Source organism: Monodon monoceros, unplaced genomic scaffold (assembly GCF_005190385.1).
Source record: "Monodon monoceros isolate NGI ecotype Baffin Bay Population unplaced genomic scaffold, NGI_Narwhal_1 Super_Scaffold_11, whole genome shotgun sequence".
In the NCBI taxonomy this organism is placed as follows: domain Eukaryota; kingdom Metazoa; phylum Chordata; class Mammalia; order Artiodactyla; family Monodontidae; genus Monodon; species Monodon monoceros.
In genome coordinates this window covers 60717473-60740010 of record NW_021703767.1, presented here as the reverse complement: position 1 = coordinate 60740010, position 22538 = coordinate 60717473, and the positions used below count along the sequence as shown (strand labels likewise).

At 37.4% G+C, this 22538-nt stretch overlaps 1 protein-coding gene across 21 annotated transcripts in view; it reads left to right on the top strand.

Annotated features, from left to right (window-relative positions):
- ZBTB20 (zinc finger and BTB domain containing 20) overlaps positions 1-22538 on the top strand; it is an 820261-nt gene that overhangs the window by 494628 nt on the left and 303095 nt on the right. For 4 of the 21 annotated variants that reach the window (XM_029213657.1, XM_029213640.1, XM_029213641.1 and 1 more), the window contains one exon: positions 20803-22048. The exons of 13 other annotated variants lie outside the window; for them this stretch is intronic. The gene's annotated coding sequence lies outside the window, so the exon portion shown is untranslated. The remainder of the gene's footprint in view (positions 1-20802; positions 22049-22538) is intronic. 4 more of the 21 variants (XM_029213659.1, XM_029213643.1, XM_029213658.1 and 1 more) reach the window with 2 other exon arrangements.

The following is a 22538-nucleotide window of genomic DNA, read 5'->3' as shown; positions in this document are numbered from 1 at the left end:
TTCCTTAGTAAATTTTTTAACTGCAGTGCTAAGGCAATAATAGAAGGACTATCATAACAAATTCAAAAATATGGTTAAAACAACTAGTCAAAACAAAGCACAAAATTTAGTGAATATTTACTCTTAAAGTACATCGTTTTACTCTTCTGATAGACAACGATATCAAAGTATAAGTGGAAAACATGTTCTATAATGTGGGAAATTTAAACACGTTATGCTTGTGAAAAATCTCTAAAGGATTAACCTTAAAAATAATCTAGTACTGTCTTCTGTTCCTTAGTTCTGATCTTTAGTTTTTTTTCAAATGATGGAAATTAGAGATTAATCCTTTTTCTTCTACTCCTAGCATTTTATCAATTAGCAAAGGAAGAGATGTCAACAACGTACCATCTGGTCAATAGTCAAATGGTTGTTACAGACAGTGAGTGCTCTCAGGACTAGACATCTTTCCTTTCTCTTCCATAAATGTCATGATTACTAGCTCCTTACTCCAAATCTGGTTTAGAGAGATACTAGAGAAGTGCTTATTACCTACTGAGAACCTGCATAGTATGTATAACAAATAGATAATCATCATCTTAGAGATGATTATGGTTTAAACAGGCTGGTTAACTTGCTCAAGGTCATGCTGATAATAAGTAGTGGAGTTGGTTTCAAATTCATGGCTGTCTGACCCAAAACCCATGCTTTCCCTAGCACATCACATGGCTTCTTTCTCTCAACCTAAGTAAATTGCCAAAAGCTTTTCCTGGAAGTTTAACCTCACTTTAGGCTTTGTGAGACCTCCCAGCTGCGATCTATGTCTTCCTATTCTTAGGTTCTTTATCTTTGAGCTAAAAGAAAGGAAAGAGCTGTAGAGGCAGAGGAAGAAAAGGAGCTTTGTAAGGTTAGGAGTGATGAGCATTCCTCTTCAGCTTCCTCTCCATGATAACTCTTACCTTTATTCCTACGAGGAAAAATGTGGAAGTCCTCCCTTCTTAAGAAGGGTAAAACTACCTTGACAAAGTTCCTTCCAATCAGTGATTAACTAGCAACTCTAGCCCAGAATTCTAAGTCTTTTCTTTTCCTTACTAAAGGTAACTCTTAAGCCTTCCCCTCTACTTAATCTGCATATTGTACTGAGGTTATTTATCTTCCAACATTTTGCAGTTTCCCTTAGGAATACCCTTAGCAACTGATTTCCATACAAACTGTCTGGGAAAGTTTAAGGGGATCATATCCCTTGTAAGTAAACAAAATAGAGAGTTTGAATGGAAATTTAATAGAAAATATATTGGCATGATTATAGGAGGCTGAATGAAACTTTTTTCTTTATATTTGCAGTATAAAAGTCAACTAACTATCAGTTATAGCAATAGACTGGAAGAAAGAGATTATTCTATTTTTTGACTTACTGTTCAGTATAGCTTGTTTTCACCACATTCTATCAATTCACCCTCCAAAGCAAATCTTAAAACTGGTCTCTCTTTCCCATTACCATTGCCTTGTGCTTTGACTATTGCAAATGTTCCTAGTGGAGTTTTCATTAGGAAGAAGTAGTTTTCATTAGAAGAAAGTAGACTCTTCCTTTTCCGAATACAATCTCTAGTGCAAGGGAGAAAAGATATGCCTTTCACTCTCTTTAAACTACGGTTTCCACTGCTTTTTTCATCTCCACATAAATGTTTTCCTAACTTCTTCCATCCACTGCAATCCTGCTGAGAGAGGGCATCAAGGCAAGGGTTGGCTTGGGTAGCCTCCTTTTTGGTCCACAGACTCCTGTTGTTCTCCCACTTAGCTGCTTTTCATATAGTCCTTTTTTGTGTAGAGATTGTTTGAAAACTGAGAAATTTCAGAAAAATTTGTTCCTAAAATATTTATGCCCTATTTTTATAAAAGGCCTTAGGAAAATGACTAAGGATAAAAAGGTGACTCTATTCTATCAGTACTTATGATCACCTTCAGTAATTCTGCTAATCTTCTGCATTCTTTTCTGACCACGCTCTGGATTCTATACCATAGTTGAGGGCTCTATTTCATCAATTTGTTTTTCTCTATTCTTCAATCCTACATAATTTGTTTAGTGAAGAACTAAGAATGAAATATCTCCTGCTTTATAGTCTTCATACACCTTCTTTGTGATTGTGTCAAGTCAGAGAAAGTGGTTGTGTCTATTTTATAAAGCCAAGTGGCTAGATAAATCCTAATTTAATGAATAAAATTAATTTGGCTACTCCATAACAAATGTCTACTTGTGTTAGAAGTCTGTTTAGCTTATATTAAATCTCTATGACTCAGTAACCCTCCTTGAGGCACTGGGTGGGGGTGCGGGAGGGAGTGAATGTGGGGGAACTAATAATAATACTAAAATAAAATAACTTTGAATTTCAGCAATACTATCCATTGTAAACTGATGCTGGCCCGAAAGATATCAAGAAACAGCTGGCTGAAACAAATATAGTTAAAACATTTCTGGAATTAACAAATGAGGCCAGCTTCTGGATAACGCTAGCAAGACAAAGGAATATAGTCTTTGATTGGGAAGAGGGTAAGAGGTGAGGTTGAGAGATCCTCACCATTTGGCTACACAATTAATTAGATTTGTCAGTAATGCTGTAGACTGTAGTTATAAAGGTTTGAGGTGGTTATTAATTAATCATATATAAGAATTCTTTGATAATATATATGTGTTTTAGAACAGTTGGTAGTAAAGAAAATTTCTGTACATAATTTTTATTTACTTAAAGATGTATTATGTGAATTCTTAAAGGTAAGACTAGATGATCTTTGGTATCCGCTCACCAATATAGTCTCCTACAATGGGTCCTTTAGAACATTAACATTTACTTTTACTATATTTTCATGTATCTTTGATCTTTGTAATAATCACTTCAACAAACACCTGTGGGGCCCATAGTTCGTATGTCTGTGTATAATAAACTGTATTATATTTACAATAAGTGTGTACGGTTTAAAAAAATATGCTATTGCTTATCCATTATCCATAGGGAAAGAATTTTTTTAATTTCTATATTAATTTTCTGTTTATTTTTTTCATTTCTAGAGCTAGTTAATTTATTTAGATTATATCCTAAATATACTTTATCCTGCCTACCCACAACTACATAATTCCATAATATAAGGGCTTATTAGTCCCATTTTTCTGTCTTACTTACCACCTTGGCAACATCAATAGTTAGACACAAAATGAATGAACTGCAGTGATACGCAACATGGATAAATGCTAACAGTATAATATTAAGTGAAAATAATTAAATCTCAAAACATTATGTAGAGCATAATAGCATTTTATAAAGTTAAAAGCAATCAGAATATATACACATTGCATACATAATATATATACATATATGCATACATATACACAAACATAAATTTAAGAATACCTATAGATGTGATAAACTACATGAAAAGGAAAACAAAGAAATGATAAACTTAAAAATCAGGATAATGGTTATCTTGGGTGGAAGAGGCAAGAGTGTAAGTTGGGGAAAACTATATCAATAGATGTAGGTTATTATAAAGCTCCTAACTCTTCTTTCAGGCACTTAAAACATTTACTTTTTTTTCATTAAAAAATAACTATGTGAATAAAAGTAGGCCAGGTATGGCCCAATAATGAGTATGCATCATGTACCAAGGATTATGATTTATCCAATTCCATATACCTGAGGTACAAAAAAAAAAAAAAAGCCACAATCATTGTTAGTTATCTATTGCTAAAAAAAAAAAAAAAATTACCTCAAAAACTTAGTGACTTAAAACAAAACAAAACATGCATTATCTTTCAGGAATCTCTTATGACCAGGAATTCAGGAGCAGGTTAGCGGGGTGGTTCTGGTTTCAGATCTTTCCTCTTTCATGATGCTGCAGTAAAGATGTCAGCAGGGGTTGCAGTCATCTGAAAGCTTGACTGGGGCTAGAAGATCCACTTCCAAAGTGGCTCACTCACAGGATTCAGAAGTCAGTGTTGACTGTTTGTCTCAGTTTCTTGCCAAATGAACCATTCCACAGGGCTGCTTAAGTGTCTTCACAACATAGGGGCTGACTTCCCCACAGTGCATGATCAAAGAGAGTAAGGAGAAACAGCAATGGCTTTTCTAACCTCACACTGAGAGTCATACAAATCACTTTTGCCACATTGTTTTGGTCACACAGGTCAACCCTCATAGGGGTTGTAGGTAGGACTTTACAAGGGTGTGGATACCAGGAGGCAGGGATCATAGGGGGTCATCTTAGAAACCAGTACCACACAAACCAATCTGGCTTACCTTGAACAACTAGCTTTTTTATATACTACAACTATTTAATTCCAAACATTTCTCCCTATTCTATTCTTGGTGGCATTAGAGAATTTGTTTTTCTCTCTAGAGTTGGAGAAGAAAGAAATAATTTTCTGCTTTTGATACAATAATACTAGCATTCTAATTTCAGCCTTTAGATTTAATTTCTTAATAAACAATGTATTAGCTTCCTTCTGCATGTGCTTTCAACTGTGTTGAACTGTATTATTTTTTTTCTTTTCTAATTCTAGAATTTCTAACCTTCTAGGCTTCATCCTTCCTAAATACACTTAAAATTATTAATCATTTTGTTACTTTCATGGATTTTTTCCCAAAGCTGTAGATTTGTTAATTTGCTTATTTTAATGTTTTTCTATTTTTCCACTTCAAAATATTTGTCCAAGTGGCTTTTTGTGCATTCAACAAGTATTTATAGAGACTCTTTCATATGCCAAAACAGTAGAGTATCTCTGTCAAGCAGAATTAGGAAGGTATGGGAATAAATACACGTAGGGAAAAAAGGAGGAGTATTATAAGGAAAGGTAAGGGCAAAATATAAAGTAAGAAATCAAACTCAAAAGTTGGAGGGATTCTCAATTTTTCTACAATACCCTTCTATTTGAAAGACCTGCACTTCAATCATGCCAATTTAATAGTTGACTATTATACTCAAAGATCAACTAGAGAATCATACACCAAAACTCCAAGGTCAGGCTTTGTGAAGTTTTAATACCTGTGGGACTTTTCACTGATTCTGATCAGTGACATAGCTTAAAAATGGTGGTTCACTGATCTTATGGGTCATAAAAGTGTGTAGCTAGTAAGAAATAAAAAGAAAAACTTGTCTAGTACCTTATAGGTAAATGAAAATTAGCCACACAAGTAATCCCTTTTCCACTGTTGCTTCACTGCTTGTCAAAATACATTCAGGTGAATAAATCACTAAGGGATCAATTGATTGAAGAATGTGTGACATAATGTTTGCTGTCCCCCTGTGACCTGTCTCTTCCCAGCCCACATCTGCAAGAAAGAGATTTTCATTAGAGAGCTTTTTTTTTTTTTTTTTTTTTTTTGCGATACGCGGGCCTCTCCCTGTTGTGGCCTCTCCCGTTGCGGAGCACAGGCTCCGGACGCGCACGCCCAGCGGCCATGGCTCACGGGCCCAGCCGCTCCACGGCATGTGGGATCTTCCCGGACCGAGGCATGAACCCGTGTCCCTTGCATCGGCAGACAGACTCTCAACCACTGCGCCACCAGGGAGGCCCAGAGAGCTTCTTTTTTTCCTTATTAGAATTCGTTTCATTAACGCTGGAAAAAGAAAAATATATATATTTAGAACAAGAAATCATCAGCACAACAAAATAGCACATGGAACAGCTAAGGAATATGTTGCATCCTCAAAAGAATACTCATGAAGGAATAAGCATGTTCCGACCATATGTTTTCATGTAATAGTTTACAAATGTATCAAACCACATAAAAACTAAAATTAGCCATTTTGGTGGGAAAGATGACCCCTTTTCTTAACAATGAAGATTTTAGCATATTTATTTTTCATATAAAAGTAGAGGTGATTAATAATGTTATAAGGGTTCATAAAATATTTTTCCCTGAATTCCTGCCTAACCAAGACTTGCAGTTTAAGTCAACTGAAGTCTAATTCAAATTTTGCAACCTTTTGATATCAGATTGAATGGCACTTACTAAAACAGATATAGAAATAATATATCATCTTATATTCTTCTGAAACTGCTTACAGTATGTTCTAGGATTACATACCATAGTCTCCAAAAATGCGAATGACTAGTGAGACAATGAAAAGAACTGGGCCGCATTCACTTTTTTTTTTTTTTTTTTTTGGGAATTCATTTATCAGTTGAGCTTCAAACCTGGGAAGCTGAACCATGAGTCTTAGTGTCCAGGGTTGCCAACTTGGGGAGATAGTGAGACTTAGCTAGAAAGGTTTCCAGGAAAGAGTAAACTCAATTAACTTGCTATGGCTAAATATTTGAAACCTGAAATTTTCAGGCTTCCAGGTCTGTTCTGATCTCAGCCAGGCACTGGCAATCAAGAACAGTTCTCATTTTGTGGTATTCCGAGCTACTGGACAAAACTGCAAAATATCAGTATGCTCTATTGCCCACAAATGAAATCTTTACCCTATCACCTCCAGCCCCACTCCACCCATATTTCCCTTTTTTACACCCTGAGCTATTTGTTCATTCCTAGATTGCCAATATCAGTTAAGTGTTGATCAGATTCTAGAATATAAAAGTAATTAACAGTAAGGTGTGAATGAGGTTTACAGGTTCACAAGGCAGATTTGCATTTTAAAACAGGGGCTTGTTAAACACAAATGAACTTGTAATAGGTGGAATGTGTGAGAGAGATTTTTCTCTCTAAGTGATGGGGAGAAGATTTCCAGTGCTCTTTCTCAGCCCATGCGTACACAAGTACAGTCCTGTTGGCATTCCTCTCCCCTCTGCAGGTTCTCACCATTCACTCCTCTTTTATCCACCAGTCACCTTTGCAAATAGTACATATTTAAAACAGAATTATTAGAGAATTGCTTGATAAAACTTTATACAAACCTGAAGTTCTTGGGCCTCACATTAGGTACTAGAGCCCTAAATCTCACAGTAGTCAATGTAAACAGACAAAAATGCCACACATTAAAGAATTAACTCTCCGTTTAGTGTATTTACCTGTTGAATTATTTAAATGAAGGGCAATTTATAAGAACTTTCCTATAATTACTAAAAGAAAGAAATGTCTCTTTAAAAATTGGGGGAAAAAATCAGAGGCCTTTTAAAAAATAAAATTATTTGATTACATTCATATAGATGAAAAACATTTACCATGTAATTTTGATGTCACACTAAGAGAATTAACTCTGAACACTTAGATTTTTTTCTGGGCCAAAGAATTTAGAATTTCAGAGACGAAAGAGGAGAATCATCAAGAAGAAGAAAGAGGAGTATATCAGTAGGGATCAAGGAATCTCTTTTTAAAATGTGATGAGCAAAGAGAAAATTGTTCTGTTCCACAAACTAGCCCTTCTACTCCAGCTCCTCTTGCTCCCAAGTCTCCCTTTCCTTTTCCCCTTGAGGAAAGATTATCTATATCAGAAACTCATGAAACCACCAACAAAACCTTTGACCACAATTGTGCACTTGAAAATTCAGCCTTTCATTTTCAGGCCTCTGTGCACAAGGTCCATAGTCTTTCCCCCTTAGATCTTTGTGGGCCACGAATGTCCATGCACAGGTGTCACCCAGAATGTGATGAAGCTGTAAAAGAAGGAGATTCTAGAGAAAGACCCCTGTTCCCATATGCGTGCTCAGTCTTAGTTACTGCAGTTTTTCTGCAGTCCATCCAAAAGCCGTCTTTATTATAAAAATGAATAATAATAACTATTTTGAAATCATGTCAGCTTTTTACAGACTACATAGCTCTTTCACTTCTGGTTTTTAAAATGTCCTTAAAGGTAGTTTAGAAGGTGTTAATAATAATGATGTTCACAGAGATTATTTGAATTTGCCAACTGAGCAAACAGTTGAATTAGGCTTCAGATCCAAGAGTTAAATAATTTTATTTCATAAACTGTGTTTGTTTCGTTACAACAAAATTTAGGGGCAGATACACCTTCTTGTATGAAATAGGGCTAAAAAAAACCCCAGTACTATCTAAGATTAAAAAACCTAAATAATTCATAGAAATATGATTTTCCAAAATTATTCTTATCTTAAAATAAACTTTTATATGGCAAGATCTCTCCAGTTGAAGCCTTAGGATTAAAGTAATAAAGCTTTAGTTTATCTCTTTCTCTTTACAGAAGTTGACCAATAGTGACTATTTTAACTTGCCCTAAAGAGAATGATTATCACTGTAAATGGTGTTATAAATAACTTTTTTAAAGCTTATATGTAGGGTAACCCCATAATTTATCATCCAAACTAGGGCCATTTTCAGAGTGAAAGTGACCACTATTAATAATTGTGCCTGAACAGTTGGAACTGAAACTATCCTGAGTAAATAGGGAAATATGACCATTCAACTTATAGGACGTAATTCTGGGTTTAAGAGTGATGCATTTTGAATGAAAAAAGGCCAGCAGAATCAAAATTCATATACCTGACCTGTAACTTTCCCCGATTCCCAGTTCCCATGAAGTTGGTTCTTAAGCACTATGAGCACGATTGAATGCTTCAGCCTCGTGCTCTGCCCAAGAGATGACAGTCTGGGGGCATCCATTTAAGACCAAGTCAGAAGGAAGAGTGCCACCTGCTGAGATTCAGATTCCACGTTTTTTTTATACCACTTGGTCTTTGGGGGTTCCCATCTAAACTTTGACTGTGTACAACCCAGAAACTCAAACAGACATGTTCTGTGCAGTATTCCCCAGTAAACCTTAGTCACTTTCATAGGGGTCTAATTGACAGGCGTTAAACCAACATTTGAAATGTTAAGAGGGAAAAATCTGTCCAACAGTTAAATTATTTTTACAGCTGATCAAAATTAATATTATGTAATATCATGTTAGTAATTGATAAAAATAATTAAACTGCTAAAAGATAGATTTTTATATACCAAAACTAAATTTGATAATGTAGGACTGTGTTTCACCTTAGAATACCCTCATGACAGGCACAAAAATAAATTTTGTTTTGAAAAACAAAGATACTATTTATGAGAATGTATTGCTAAGTACTATCCATGCAACATGCTGTCTTCCAATTTTGCCTATAAAGTGCTATATTGAACGGTGACCCTCTGAGAGTGGTACACTTAACACAGAATAACATAACCAGAAAATGACAGCTCGAGAGAAAGTTTGATAACTATTTCAAACTATTGCTGAATTATCTGGAAATTCTTCAAATGAGATTACTTTGGTCCACCTAGCTTAAGAAGTATTTTCCTAGTCTGTATAAAGTTCAAATTAATTTGATTTAGTTCCTGGAAAAATGTCAGTTTTCTTGCAACTTAAACTTTTATTTGAGGTAGAAAGTTTCCCTTCTGGACAGGTTGCAGCCTGGAAGTGGTAAAATGTCTAGAGAGGGGAAACTAATGAAACTTAGTTGTGGAATAGTTCACAAAGGAATACAAGATGCATTACATAATGCAGCCCTGTGTTTGTGGAGCCTCTGACAGAATCCTGCAGCTTTAGCTCGAGCTGAAAGCTGCCACCAAAGTCCTCCCCAAATCCAGGCAGCTCTGAGTCTTTTTCCCCACCTCCTGCTGTGATTACTCTGGCTTCTGATTAAATCATACCTTAAATTTAAGGTCACTAACCTAAAACGACCCAAAGCTACTTATTTCTCTCTTCAACAGTTCCCCATTATTTGTAGTATTTGGAAGACTTGAAAATAGCTTCTGTCCTAACTTATGTAGCCTTTTCTCCAAAAGCAAATGCTATACTGTAATAGTTTCCTTACTCGTGGGTCCAAACGTCAGGTGAAAGGTTTTGGAAGCTAATTAGCATGCTAAGGAGTGTGGAGCATTTGGGTGAGTCACAGCCGTGCTACCTGAGGGGTAGAGAAAATGCCTTGTCGTTAGTGATATTTAACGCGTGTCGTCTCCTCACTTAGTTTTAACAGAGCCAGAACTGCATTGCATTGTTTTCTCTATGTTTAATAGAAATCTTATTTATACCATCTCTTCTTTAAAACATCCATGCCTTTGGGGCTTAGTCTAATGTCTTATTTCTTACTTAAAATATATTTCTACTAATTTTAGAAAATTTTACAAGTTTGTTTTTATTGTATTAATAACTGGACTAGGTTGTAACAAATTCTTGTCATAAAACTTCTTATTTTATACTCAAGTTTTTCTGTTTTGACCTGGTTTAATCCTCTTTTCTTAAAAGAAATTTCCCCCTTGTTTTCAGAGTGAGCATTTCATTACATTTATTGAACGTCTAGTATAGTATATATAATCAAGATATGAGGCAAATGAATATTTATTAAATACCAAGAATGTGACCGGTGTCTACCATCTAGTTAGGAAGAGCAGTTTGGATAACTCAACTTATGAAAATTATTTCTTGGTTAGAAATGCGTTCAGTAGCAGAAATTCTGACTTGAGTGGCTTAAACAAATAGGGGTTTGTGCTTCTTACGTAACAAGTCCAGAGCTAGAGAGCTGCTGGTGTGTGATAAACTCAGGGCCAACATCTCTGGGTTTATCTTTGCTTTCTTTTTGGGCTTGTTGCCTTATGTTCACAAAATAGTTGCTGCAGCTGGAAGTATAATGTCCATATTCAAAGGAAGAAGAGGGAAGCAGAAGGATCACTTTTTACCTCTATCAGAAACGAAAAAGCTTTCTGAGAAACCAGCTTCTCAAGCAGATTGCCACATAGATCTTATTGACTAGGACTGGGTCCCAAGGCCACCCTTGGTTGCTAGGGAGGCAAAGAAATCAGGGAACAGATTTGTCATAATTGGCTTAGAAATATTATAACTCATCATTCAGGACTAAGCACATTGCCACTCTGAACAAAATAGGAGTCGGTAGGTAGGAAGAAATAGGGGAATAGATATTGTGTAGGCAATAGTGTCTATTCCAGCTGTACTAGCCAAAAAAAAGAAAAAAAGAAGAAAGAAAATTAATGTGGACTACAAAAACTGGAAAATGATTTACGGCTGTGATAGAACATAAGCTGGACTACAAGATAACTAAAGGAATCAGACTGATAAAAGAATGACAATAGGACACTCCAGCTAAGGGAAGAACAAAAGCTTAAAGTCAGGAACATATGTGCTATATATGGGAAGTAGACACTGCATTGTGAATTCCTCAATTCTTTGAAGGTAGGAAGTAAGGCTTATTCCTATTTATTTTCCTAGTGTCTCACACATAGTAGATGCTTATTGAATCATAGTAAATGAATATATAATATTCCAACACAGAAGTCCAGACATGATTTAATAAATCATGGAGATAATAGAATACAAAATTTAAAATTTAGGACTCACTTGGCAATACCAAGATAAAGGGAAACACTAATATAGTCTGGCTACACTCTAGAATACTTGTTGGGTAGTACTGGAACCTGGGATGCCTAAGCAAGGTGAAGCAAGAAGTGGAGGCTGAAATATCAAGTTAATAATTTGAACTTGATCTGTGAAAACCTGATTATATTTCTGGAGTAAAGTTTTGGTAATATACAAATGATAGTCTCCAACAGGCCCTCCAACTATTGGAAGCCTAGAGTCTGTTGCTGTCACTTGTCCCCCTTTTCTCCAAGTTCTGTTCTCTGTGACCTTCAGGGGTTTCCACTGTGAAAGGAGCTTTGGAAAAATGAGAAGTAGTTCGCTGGAGATTCCTAGATTCCTACTCTACAGTAATTGACATTTTACTTTTATTCAGTTCCTGTCCTATGCCAGTCAATCTGCTGCAGTTTTTAGGAGATCATTAAAATACCTGACTACAAATTGTTTGCATTCTAATCAAGAATTTAAATATCGTGATTGATTTAAGCAAAGAAAAAGAAATTTAATACTGTTCAAAAAAATTCAAGTTGGTCAAAAGGATAGTTTGACTGGCTTTTATTGTCATGGTACTGATTTAACCAGACAACTCAGGCCAAGAGTCAAACAAACTTGATTCTGCAAATACCACATGAGTAACTTCCACTGAAGGGAAATTATCTTTCTCATAGTCCTGATCACTTTCTATTTAACAAAGGATAAAGTGTCTTGTCCTATTTTGTTTCCCGAACCCTGGAATTTAAATTTGGTTTACCATCTACAATATGGCTACATAGTAAACTGAAATAATAAATGAAAGTAATTTCATTTTTGAATTGTACCTCCATGAATCCTACATAATTTTAAGGATTTGCAATTCCTTTTTGTTTTCACAACCTTAACTTTACCTGAAAAAATATACCAATGGAGTGGGGGATAGGCATGGTATTAAAATGTACAACCTTAGTAACGGCATTTCTAGCACACGTATGGTCTATAGCCATTTAGTGAAGTTTACTTATTGCTTTAGGCTTCAACCTCCTTGGTTAGATTAGAATACTTCAGATTATTTGAGCTGAAGAGTACTTTTATTTTGACAAAAGAACATTCATTTTGTTTTAATTGATTGAGTTATATATTTCCAGTGACAGATCTTTAACTCTTTCGAAGACCTGTAACATTATTAATATTGCACTTGGAGAAGTCACTTAATTTATCTGGGCATCAGTTTTCTCATCTGCAAAATGAGGTAACTGGACTCACATGATCTCCAGCAACTTTCAGCTCTGGAATTGTATGATCTCGTTTTTCAGAACAATTCAACAAATATTAATGAAATACTTACAGGATGCAAATCAATATGGTAGGATCTAGATGGATACAGAGATAAATAATGTGATTTTTTCATGCAAGGAGTTTACAACTGGATGCATTCAAGATTGGGATGTATATTTCCCAACACATCCTGGCTCCTCATGTTTGGGATGTCATTTATGAATGAGGGCATATGATTCATTCCCAAAGGGGAGGAAATTCATTCATTTGTTAGTTTTTAGTATCTGGATTTGGAGAAACAAAAAAAAAAAAAGGGATCTGAACTATCATTTTAATAATATTGTGCAGTTGTATCCCACCTTCATTGCAGAGAATTTAGAGTATTCCAGACCATTATCTCATTCATCCCTAAGGAAGTCCAATGCAAGTAGAAAGGTGTAAATATAGTTATGCAAATTTTAGTGATTAGAAAACTGGACCCTAAATTTCCTGGAGTTATACAATGAGCAAGTGAGTGAGAACAGGTGAAATTCTAGGAACCCTCACTCCAGGACTGCATAGCCAGCTTCCCCTGTGAGCGACAGTTTCTTTTAGCAAGTTCTGCAGAGCCTGATTGCTAAACTGTCTTCCACACCTGATCCTTCCTTATTCTTTATCTGAAGAGCAGCCATTGATGATTTCAGATGTATCGCCAGGAAAAAAAGGGTTATAGTGGAAGAATGGAATGTGTACAGCAACAGACGTGACAAGCAAGTTGTGATATATTGATATAATGTTCCAGTCTTCAGTTTGCACTAAAACTAGAAGTGAAGAAAATTTGGGGACTCCTTCGTCAATCTGATCCATAAACATTTGACTATAGGCCCAGCAGCCATTAAGAAACCTGTGCTTTGGCTAGGCGAGAACATCATTCTGAACATGCCACCCTGGAAACTCTGCCTCAGTTCTTAGCATCACTAGAGTTTTCCTAGCCTTCTTTTGAGGGGAGTTAGGAACATAATGAATCTACTTCTTTTTACAAATCCTGAAAGCAGCTCCTTGGAAACAGGTGATTAGGTTTCCTTCTTTACCTAAATCTTCCTAGGTAGTAAAAAAGTCATATCCGTGTTTCATCTCATGGTTTCCTTAGTCAAAAATTTGCATCTGAGGCCTAGGAAAATGTTTGGTTTTCATGATTGAATGTTTAAACAGGTGCACACTGCACTGATCTGGCTGAGGAAAGGTAGTCTCTTCCTTCTGGAAACCCTGACGTTAAGAGAAAGATTCTCATGCCAGCTTTCATGAATGCTTGTGAAGGAAAGTGCAGGTGATTCTGAAGTCTTATTACCTGGGTTACCAACCCACTTGCCTCCCTCCCATTCTGTGTTCTCATGAAGAAATTGATTTAATAGATTCAAGGTATTAAATACATTCTGCATTAATATTATATGTACTCTTTGAATCCAAGTGGCAATACAATAGAGTTTCATTTTATAAATAACACCTTTCAAGCTAACACCACAGGGCATAGTACAAAAGAATCAAAATAGAACACAAATGCTGTAATCAAATGCAGACCCCAGGAAGGCTGATTAAAAAGGCATGTTGCTAGTAAGAGCAGCCGACAGGGTAAGTATAGTGGGTCAGAGCAGAAAAGCCAGCTGAACAGAAGGACAAGCTCAAATAAAATGGACTTGCCTGCCTGATTCACATGGACTTACAGTTCTTCTTTGTCATCATCTACTTTTGGACTCAGGAATTGCAGGGGAGAGGTGTGCATATGTGTTTGCTGGGGAGGTGGGGATCCAATGTATGCAGTGTCATTAGGTTTATCCTCAGTCTTCACACACAACACAAACAAAAGAAAATCCTAAAGACAACCACCTGCAGCTGCCAGCACTGCCTACAGTGTGATCGTGAGACAGCCCAACAGGGCTTGTTTTGCTTGATAATACCACTGGTTTTCAGAAAGCACAACTGAAGGAAACAAGTAGATCCTTCCCATAATAGTGGGAACAGATAGCATTGCTATAGCCAGGCATCAGTAAAAACAGGTGAATGGGTGAGATGGGTGTTTTGTGGCCTTAGTCTTGAGACAGTCTTCCCTCCACAGGACCCTCTTCTCACCCAGTTGCTTTCTGTGCTCTCAGCCTCTCACCACCACAATGCTTTCTAATGTCAAGTGTTTGTGTTTTTAAACCCTACCTCTAGTTATAGAATAAAAGGTTCTGTCCCCTTCTTAAGGAATTAGGTGAAAACAGTGGAGGTATTTGAGTATACCTCCCCATCTGTATGTAAAGTTATTTCTGACAGTGATCACTGTATACCTTGAGGAATGCATTAAACTGGTCATTTACTTATGCTTTTCTATTTAATATTGAAGGTAGAACAATATAGGACAAGAATCATAGGAAAAATTTCCTGCTAAATATGTGACATTTTTCTGAAAAATAGCAACTCATAGTTAACAGCCTCCCCCAAAATGAGTCATGGAACAGCAAATATGGGTTCTAGAGTCAACAAAAAGAAAAGGAGAGAGAAAGGAAAAATAGTAGTTGAGGTCATCTTTACCACTCTTGAAGCTGTGGGTTGTTTTCAGTGACTCTCCTGATTACCCACTTAGTTGAAATTCTGGACTGGGATCACTAATGCGTAAATTTAGGTCAATAGTTTAGTATTTCTTTACATTTTTCCTAATCTGTTAATTATAAACAATTAAAACATATATGGGCAGCATTTGTGGAGGAAAAAAGGTCATTATACAAATACAAGTATTGCCACTTTTATTTAATAGAATATTATTTTCCTTAATTCTGACAATATTTATTTCATTATGCAGAAAGTCAGTATATTACTAAAGGTAAACAGCAGGCCTAGTAAGTAGTATAGTAAGTAAGAGAACACTGGAATGTAATCTCCAAAGTGAGTTATTTCCTAAAGTGTGTAAGGAAATAACTCTACCAGTTATCAATATACTGCCTCTCAGATCCAAATTTACCCTTCCTTGCCTGCTCTACAAAAATGTATCTGGGTCCTTTAAATATTTTTCCTTTCCTAACTGTGTGAGTGTGCTTTGTCAGTGAGGAATCAGACAGACATTATAGGAGAAAGAGGTTCTCCTTCCTGGCCCCCGTGTATTTTTTGGCAGGCTCCTGCCGTGCGCATGGTTCTCTAAGGCCTGGCTCCTGCAGCACACACAGCTGCCCCGGTGCCCAGCAGCTGAAGCACAGGTAGCTTCTCCAGTGCCCAGCAGCCAGGGGCTACGTCCAGCACCCAACACACATGCAAGCACACACATGCACACATACACACATCGGGTGGTTTATGTAGTAGTGTGCCTCAAATGAGACAGCCTCCCTGTGAACAGCTTCCCTGGCACCCTAGAGTATAGTTTTCCGGCAAGTTTTACTGACAGCTCTCCAGCAACTTCTTTGCCATTCATTCATTCACTGGCTATGCCTTGTCCAACAAGGACTAGATCCCAGTCTAGAGGTGTAAGGGACTCTTCCTTGGGCACTCTCTATCAGCCCTAGAAGTTGTGGTTGCTCCTTATATTTGCTTATTCTTATATAATTCACAATCCTCTTCTTATTAGTTACTCCCTCATTACTCCAATCCCCTGTTATAGTTAATAATTCTTTATATTAAATTTTTCCTATTCAAATTGCTGTGTGGTTTCTCTCTCCTGATGGACCCTGACTGATACATGACCAAAGAATATTGAAATAATCTGTATTGTTTGGGAGTAGGGGGAAATCAATCATCTCTTTATGGAATGGTTTAGCATTAGTATGATGTGCCTTATCCAGGCCTGGCTATTAGATGAACAAAGAGTTTTGAGAATTTGATGCTAGATTGAAAAGTGACATAAGAATATGATGCTATATACTATTTTTAACTGTACGTATGGTTTTAAGGACCCAATTTTAAAATATTTTACTTGATTTCACTGAGAGTTTTTTTTTAATGTAAACTATAATAAGGCAAACAACAAAAGGCTGGACTCAAAAGTAATTTGTTAGCCTTGAAAAGATGTTGCAAAATAATAACACTGTAATGTGAATATGTAGATTATTAATGCTAGGGAAATAATGATACCCATCATTTTTTGAGAACTCATAGCAATAGAGGTAGATACCGTTATTATCCCTATTTACAAGTAGAAAAATAGAGGTTCAGGAAGGTTAAAGAACTGGCCTAACATGGTATGTGTAGTAACATTTCAGAGCCAGAATTTGAACTTAGATCTGCCTGTGAGCCCTGGCTCTAAACCATTGCTCTCTGCTTCCAGAACACTCGTACTGAAGTAAATAGCAAGCTACCTGGGAAAACAAACACAGAACACTTGTTTGTGTTGTTTTCATCAAATACCCAGAAAAAGAAACTGTAATGTAACCCTAGAATGTTTAAGCACACACCCTGAGATATTTCTGAGATAATCTACTACTCTTACCTAACAAGATATGGACAAACTGGGTGAACACTGGTGATCAAATCCCCAGAACCAAAGTGTTAACCGTGTATTAAAAACCCAGCAGTCTTTATTCAGAGCTGAATTGAAGACAGATGAAATATTAACAGCAGTTCTAGCAGCACAAAATGAAATATGAGATCCTGTATCAGAAATTATTAGTAACCTGTTAAAAGAAATGCTGAAAAATGGCAGTTACCAAATTAAAACTGGGAAACAGAGCCCAAATGGGAAATTTTGAAAAGTTTGGAGGAAAATAAATGACAGATTGTCCTCTTGGCTCTTATTACTATGCCATCCTAAATCCTACTTGGCAATACATGGTGGAGGTGAAATAAGAACTGCATCACTGCCAGTGCTGGTCCTCAAATTTATAGTCCTAAGTGTCTGTGAGGGTGTCTGGGATTGATTGGAAAAGTAGTTGGAATTTGGTAGCTTTATCTAAATTGAAGAGTCTGGAGACTCTTATTATGAAAGGCTTCCTCTCATTTGTGAATTGGCCCCTTTGCTCCACTTTTGGATGCCTGGCTTCCTCCATGCCGAGCTGCACTAAATGTTTCTACATGGGAAAGCTATTCTCCTTAAATGCTTTCAAATTTAAAGCATCTATCTGGATACGTTCATGTTTACGACTCAAAATATCTAGCATCAAAAAAAGAGAGAAAGGTTACAAATACCGGGTAGTAAATGAAGGCGATATTTTTCCATCAGTAACTGAGAGCAGAGAAATGACTATAAGCAGAGTTGTTGAGCGGTTGGTGCCAGAGAGAAAAAGGAAATGAGCTATAGAACCATAGAATCTTAGTGTTGGCAGAGACTATGGAGTTCAGGCAGTCCAACCCTATCATTTTTCAATGAAGACACTGAGACATGGGGAGTTAAGGGACTTGACTTGCCCTAGACACATAGTTGTTTACTGACAGTCAGGCCAAAAACATTTCCCAACTCCCAGTCTGGAACTCTGTAGTTCAGCATGCTACTGCCATTCTCTACCGAAAATTAACACTAACCCAGCCTGGAACATAGAAGAATTCAGCATCTGTGGGGAGCAAGAAAAATGATGAATTCTGAGATGGAAGTCAGTCTGGGAAAAGGAGAGGGGAAATGGATGATTCTCCTTCATTGTGACTCTTTGGCCAACTTTCTGCAAGACATTTTATGTCAGTTTACTCCCCTGTGCCTCCCCACAATAATAAAATAATTTGGTTGTAATTCTCCAGGGTTTATATATATGCATTCAAATTGGATTTGGTTAGAGAATTCTCCCATGTACAGGTTATCTTGATTGGTTTGTGGGTGGCATTGCTATTGATTCCTGTTATTTATGTGAGCCTGACTTTTTTCTCTAGCAGTGAAATGTGCTCCAGAGTCCTTGTGGGGAGAATCTTCTCCAACGGACACCCTAACTAAGGATCAGATGTAGGTTTAAGATGCAAAAATTATCTTCTGTTAACCCTTGTATTCTATTAACCTCATGAAGAACTTGAGCCATATGTGGGCCTTATAATCAGATTCATGAGTTTGGTGAAATAATTTTCTTTATTTGGAAGCACAGGATAATTTGAAGTTAACCAGTTGCAAAGAAGATACGATAAAAATGTTTCAGTAGGATTCCCTGTGATATAGCAGTACAGGTCTTTTAGACCAATCGAATATTTTTCAGAATAGAGCAACCGGAAATGAGAGAATCAGACAGTATGATGAAAACTACAGATGGAATGCTTTGCATGAAAAGTGATTATATACAAGAGAGGGCTCAGGAGCAGGTAGGCGTGGAGTTGGAAAGGAGTGGGTAACTGAAATAAGAGAAGATAATGCTTGACCAGGTCTAGTAAAATATTCCCTGCCACAACTGCTGTTCCATGAAGAGACTGAGCCAAGAGGCCTGAAAAAACTAACCTTAAGTTCAGCGTTGCCATTATTGTGGGAGGCATCAGGGAGAGCACATCCGGATTTGTGTTTCACAGTAATCACTGCTGGGTGTCAGCATTCATCAGCCAGATGGTCAGACCCACAATTAATCAATTAGACTGGGATGATCAACTGGACTAAGTTTTCCCTTTGGTAAAAAACCCTCATCATGCGGTCAAGGCCGATAGCACTTTTATCCTGTTGCTTTTGGAGAAGCTTCTAAAAATCCCTCTTTTCTTTTTTAGGTCTCTAGTTACTGAATACTATTAAGCTCCAAGCTGCTTTGACAACATAGATACCCCAAATCAAGATTTTAACATAATAGATTTTTAACGTCCTCTGGGTTCAAGCATAATGTTTAACGTATCCAGATAGAAACAAGCTTTTTAAGGCAACATCCTCTGAGGAATGTTACTCGACTGATTTTACTGGAGTCTTCGTATTGGTTCCACTCAATACAGTGCAACGGCACTGGGAATGATTCTTTCACTGGCACTTAGGAAAATGATATGATAATCAAATATAAACAATAACACTTTACTGAGTGTTCAACCTGTGATAGATACTACTGTGATAAGGACTGACAAACGCTGATTCTGTCCTTACAATAATTCAAGGTAATAATATTCCATTTCAAAGAAAAGAAAACTGAGGCTAGAAAGTTTATTTGCTCAAGGTTAAGCGTTTATCAAAGACATGTTGAGATGATTTAATGACCTCTGGAATGAAAACTAAATAAAATTTACATTTTTTACACATCTTACACATCTGTATGTCCTTAAGGGATAACAATTAGAAATATATGGTGGGCCCTTATTAGTCCTGTTCAAAGCCCTGTAAAGAAATATTTTACTAGCATTTCCCAGCTCTGTTGATGGTATTCTCTTTTCCCTGCCATTCTTGCTGCATCCCATCTGACTTTTGAAGTTGCTTTCTTCCTTATTTTGGGGCCATCACCACTATTTGCTCATAATTCTGTCCCCACCTCAGTTTCCTTGTCTAGAAATGGCTCCTCTAAGTTTGTTTCATACACTAAGTCTTTTCTTTATCCATTGGCTCATTCAGGTGATTTGCCTCTTCCAAAACAAAATGTTTATTACTGATTTATTTTTCAGGTTGAACCTGATTTTTTTCCTCTGGCTGTTTTTCTTTTCCCTCTCCTCTTGCTTATGACAGCACTACTGCACAGGAAGAGGTGTTTGAAAGTCCTGTTGACTAGAAGTGTCACTTGCTGTTGGAGGTCTATGCTGACCCCACTGGGTAGAAATATAGACACAATTTCATATTTCCCTTGTGTTCCATCATTGAACTTATGTCTTTCTTTTCTCTTAGTTCTTCTCTACTGCCATCCAAGCTTAATTTAAGGAGTGCTTCTCTTTAACCATTTTGTGACCAGATTTTACAGGCTATACAAGGATACTATTGACCCAAATGCACATCTTTGAGATATTAGGCTTTTACTTATAATTACATTATTTTATGGAACATGAGGCTTCCTCTTTTTATTTTACTGCAGTGCTTTTCTTTTGTTTGTTTTGCTACTTACCAGACTGGGAAAGCAATACCTAAATACCAGGATAGTGTATAGGTAACCACTGTTTCCTAAATCAAGTTCAGGAGCACATGGAAAAAAAGGTATTCCAGAGATCTTAATGAGCATCTTTTCTCCTCCAGGCCTCTACCCGTGCCCTCTTTTTCTGTCTGTGGTACTCTAATTTGTTCTTGCTATGTTTGGTAGGCAGCTGTTCTAAGTTTTTCCCTTGCTGCTCCTTTTTGTACAATCTTCACCCCAGAGCTGATGAGGTTCTTTCATTTTGACCTGCAGTATCTCCGTGAATTGCGGAGCTGAGCCCTGCCATCTAGACTGCCTTTCTGCTTCATTTTGCTTCTGACCTAAACCCCCCCTGCTATTCCAGGCCTGGCCTCTCATGACCAGAGACTGCTGACTCATCCTGGCCTGTGCCAAGCTGTGCAGTCGCTTAGCGATGTGGACAGGAGTCGAAGGACTAGAATGAGATCACTGAACTCATTTCACTTGTTGCTTACGGTACAGTCCAGCATGAGCTGGAAATGTAGGAACCTCAGCCTCCCGAGCAGAAAGAGTAAGTAGATTAAACACACTGCATCACCAAGTCCTCAACAAGCAGTAGTGGGGTGGCGGGTGGAGCTGGCTTTTTCATGGCCGTGTCTAGGGCATTCCGGTTCATCAGGAATGTTCCTTTGTCCTCTCCTTCCTCTCCTCCACAATCGCACCCTCCCCCCACCCCTTCCCTGAACTTCCCTTCTGAAAATGTCTGGATGGCACAGCAATGATCTGGGCAGAAATGAAATTTTGCTAATAAGCAGCCTCCACAAGAAATCCTAGAACGGTGACACTGTTGAAACTGCTTAGTTTGTCTACTGGGAACTGACATGAACTTCCCAACAGAATTCAAGGAAATGAAAAAAAATCTTTTTTTGTTCTCCTTTTCTTTCTGATTCTCTTTTTCTTTCTGTTTTGAGGGAGGTAGTTTCAGGAGACATGGCTGCATTCTGGTGTGGTGTAAAGTTTTCCGTCGGGAGACAATAATGAACATTCCTCTGGCAGGACGGGATGGGCTTTTTTTTTGTTTTTTTTTGTTTCTCTTGCTGTTGTTTATTTATAAGACATTTCCTCTCAGTTAGTAGAAGTTAGATCGTAAGAGGCTCCAGTGATTTTCCTTCCACCTCCCCTCCCTAATTTCTGTGCTTCAGCACTCTGGAACACTGTGAACTTGACAAACTAATCAGAGCAGGGAGCTTAGCAGCCAGGCCTGGACACTCTCAAGAGACTGTGGTGATTCTCAGTCGATACTCCTTGGATCAGGAGCCATAGTCCTGGTGAGTGGTGAGGTTCCAGAATTTGATGTGTCAAGGATTCTGTTCTTGGTGTCTCTGAGGCGGTCAGGAAATAACGAGTGTTTTTAAAAAGGAAAAAAGGAATGTAGTTTTTTTAAAAAGCTACCAAACAATCCAACGGCCTGATGAAGATTTTACTGTGCACAGCTGAGAGCACTCTATGGACAATGGCTGAGCCTTGAGTCTGTGCTCAGGAGGAGCCTGCAGGCTTAGGTTTCATGCTGCCACCGATGGATGTCAGCCTTGGCAGGCCTGGCAAACATGCCTGTGGGAGGAGGGAGATAGGTGAGTGAGTGCAGCTGGGAGGTAGTAGTTGGGGTGGTAGGAGGGGGAAGTGAAAGTGGGATTCATGGTTTGTTTGGAGTTTCTCTCTACCAACTTTTCATGCATCTCTCTTCTGCACATTTACATTATGCTCAGAATACATAACGTACCCAGCTAAGCAAGAAAAAGAAGTGGATGCATAGCAGAAGAATATTGTTAATACTGTTCTTCTAAAGATCACTTTGCTAAGAACTGGCTGTTTTTAAATGTTAGGGAAACTCCCTCCACCCGACCTTTGGAAAATATTATTTGTCATACCCTCTTCTTTATTCTTCTGCATTCATGATATCAAACAGAAGAATGCAAGGAGAATCCTTATTTGGTTCCAGGGAAATTTATCATTGTGACATAGGAAAACTAGATGACTGTCCTCACAGTATTAAACCCAAATATAGTATTGTCCTCAATATAAGAGATTCTGATTGAGTGTGCTCTGGGAAGTTGTCGAAGG